Source organism: Petaurus breviceps, unplaced genomic scaffold (assembly GCF_028583685.1).
Source record: "Petaurus breviceps papuanus isolate PSGF00001 unplaced genomic scaffold, PetGlider_PUasm1.0 90491, whole genome shotgun sequence".
Classification (NCBI taxonomy): Eukaryota; Metazoa; Chordata; class Mammalia; order Diprotodontia; family Petauridae; genus Petaurus; species Petaurus breviceps.
The window spans coordinates 4,275,724-4,278,934 of NW_027187263.1; positions in this window are offsets into that span (position 1 = coordinate 4,275,724).

Sequence of the window (3,211 nt, forward strand, 5' to 3'; positions counted from 1 at the left end):
GAGAGAGAGAGAGAGAGAGAGAGAGAGAGAGAGAGAGAGAGAGAAGCTGCTTGAGTGGGTAGATGGAGGAATCTTGCCTAAGGGAACTTGTTTTGTGGGGAGGCCTAACAGAAAAAAGGTTTAAGATGTCGATGTTCCCTGGATTAGTCATAAGGACCTTATTAAATCTTATCTTGTGGTATCCTAATGATGTCCTAAACAAATATTTTGGTTTTGACTTTGAAGAAGAGAGTTTATTATATTTTGTGATCAACCTTGAAAATACTCATAATGAGCATATTCATAGTGATTTCTATGGGAATATCATTGGCATTACAAATATTTTCTTTCAGGCTGATTGATGCATTTTCTTCTTGATGGGAGTCTAGAATTTGACTATAATATTCATAGAAGTTTTCATTTTGGGATTTCTTCCAGGTGGTGATCAGTGATTTTTTTCATTTTCTATTTTGCCCTCAGGTTCTAGGTAACCTGAACAGTGCTTCTTGACAATTTCTTGAAATATGATATGTAGGTTGTTTTCTTGCTTATGTCTTTCAGGTAGTTTTTAAATTATTCCTCCTTGTTCTGTTTTCCATGTCAGTTGTTTTCTAATGAAATAATTCATATTTTCTTCTATGTTTCATTCTTTTGACTTTGCTTTATTGTTTCTTGATGTCTCATGGAGTTATTAGCTTTGACTTACCCAATTGGTCAAGTCTAATTTTTAAGTAATAATTTTGTACAGTGAGATTTTGCATCTTTTTTTTCTGATTGGGCAATTCCGATATTTAAAGAGTTATTTTCATCAGTGAAGCTTTAACTTCTTCCATTTGCACAATTGTGTTTTTTCTCTATATTTTAAACAAATGCCAAAATTTAATACATGAAAAGAAAAATAAATATATTAGAATCTTAAATATTAAAAAATTAAATATAAAATAAGAAAACAAAAAAAGCATTACCATGTGCATGGTAGAATTTAAGAGAGGATTCAAAATATACAGCAATAAATTTCCATTTCAAGAAAACCTATATAATAAATACTGCTCGTGTTCAGAGCTACCCATCATTTCTTTGCTTCCTTTTAAGTTTTCTTTTATTCTCTGCTGTGCCCTTTTTGTTTTGTTCTTTTTCCATCTTCCTCCCCACCTCTCCAAAGAAGGTACAATTAAATGAGGATACACATACACACTGTACAAACAAATATAGAAACATACATACATATACACACAAAGATAAATACATGCATATATATTTATATGCATAATACATATAGTTATCTATAATCATACTCATATATAGACATAAATTCATAGTCATCTATGCAAGACTGTACTGTACTTATTTGCCCTCTATTTCTTTGAGAGTGAATAACTTCTTCCTTCACAAGTCTGAGTCTTTCTGTATTTTTCTAAGTCCACCAACTCATGATTTCCTATACCACAGCAATATTCCATCCTTATACTGTCCAGTTATTTGAAGGAATTAAAAACAATATTGATTAATATGGCTGACAAACAGTATGGTTGCCCTATTTATCTCTTATGATTAAACTTATTTTAGCTTTAATTTTGCTGAGATCATGATTACTATTTCTGCTTTTTTTTCCTGATAGATTCTAATGCTGATCTTTATTTTATATTTGTGTGGATTTTTTACTTCCTATCCCTCCTGACTCCTCTACTTTACTTCTATCTACTACTTTATCCTCCTGTTACTTAATCTCCCACCCCTCCCCCTCCAGGACATCTCCCATATCCTCCCATTCTCATAAAATTAATATTTATTTATTGCCCCCCCTTATCCTAATCTCTCACCCTCCCCTCTAAAAATCCATCCCTTACATTCTTCCCTCCTCCATATTTCCTAAGTCATTCTGAATTTAGAAAACTTTGATATCTTTTTACCCTCTTCAGCCCATTCCTGATGAAAGTAGGGATCCAGAACTACCAACCCTCCTCCACTAATTCCTCTTTGTTAATTCTTCTTGGGCCTTGTTAGTATAATATAATTAATCTTTTTACCTCTTCCTAAATGGTTTTACTTTTAAAAATCATGTTATACTCAGGTCTACCCCAATCTTTCTTACAAACTACACAATTACTAATAAGAAACTTATGCATACATTTTACATTTTCTCACATAAAAGTTAAGCAGTCAATACTTATGGAGCCTCTTGTACTTAATCTTCGATAACTATTTCATATTTCTTTTGTACCTCATATGTCAAATCCTTTATTATATTCAGGGTGTTTTTTTCAACAAGATCCTGAAAGTCTGACAATTCATTAAATATCCATTTTCTCCCCTGAGGATCATGCTTAACTTTGCTGTTTATGATATTTTCAGCTGCAGCTCCAGGTCTTTTGCTCTTCAAATTACATAGAGTGTTCTGAGACCCATGTTCTTTTCATATAACCAGTGCTAGATCTTGTGTGATTCTAATTGCAGCACCACCATATTTAATTTTTTTCTTGTTGATCATGATATTTCATCCATGAGTTTGGGATTTTGGAATTAGACTAATATTCCTGTAGGTTTTTCTCACAGAATGCTTTTCAGGTTGTGATCAATAGGGTTGGTTTTTTTTCTTTTTCTATTTCCCCCTTCTAATTCTTCAGGACAATTAAAAAAAATTATTTCTTGGATTATTGTATCAAGAATCATTTTTTGATTATAGATTTCAGGTAGTCCAATTTTCTTATATTTTCTCTTGTTTTTTTTTTAAACTTTTTTTTGGTCTTTATTAATTTCTTTGTTAACATTGAGATTACAAGATTCAGGTCTCCAGGATTTTGAGTTTCAAATTTTCTTCCCCTCCTTCCTCTTCCCCTCCCCCCTCTTCCCCTCCTCCCCCCCATGGCAGCACACAATCAGGTATAGGATCTGCACATACTTTCACGTTAGACTGTTCTGGTTATAAAGGATTGTATCAGATGGGAAAAAAAAAAACAATGGGAAAGAGAAAACCAAACCAAAAGAAAAAGAAAGAGAGCAGGTAATTTGCTGCAATCTGCATTCAAACTCTGTTACTTCTGGTTCTTTCTCTGAATGTAGACATCTCTCTCCATCATCAGTCTTGTGGAGTTTACTTATAGCCCTGCATTTCCGAGAAGAGTCAGGTCTATCTAAGTTGGTCGTCACACGTACTTTATCTCTGTAATTGTGTACAAAATTTTCCTAGTTCTGCTCTTCTCACTCAATATCAGTTCGTATAACCCTCTCCAGG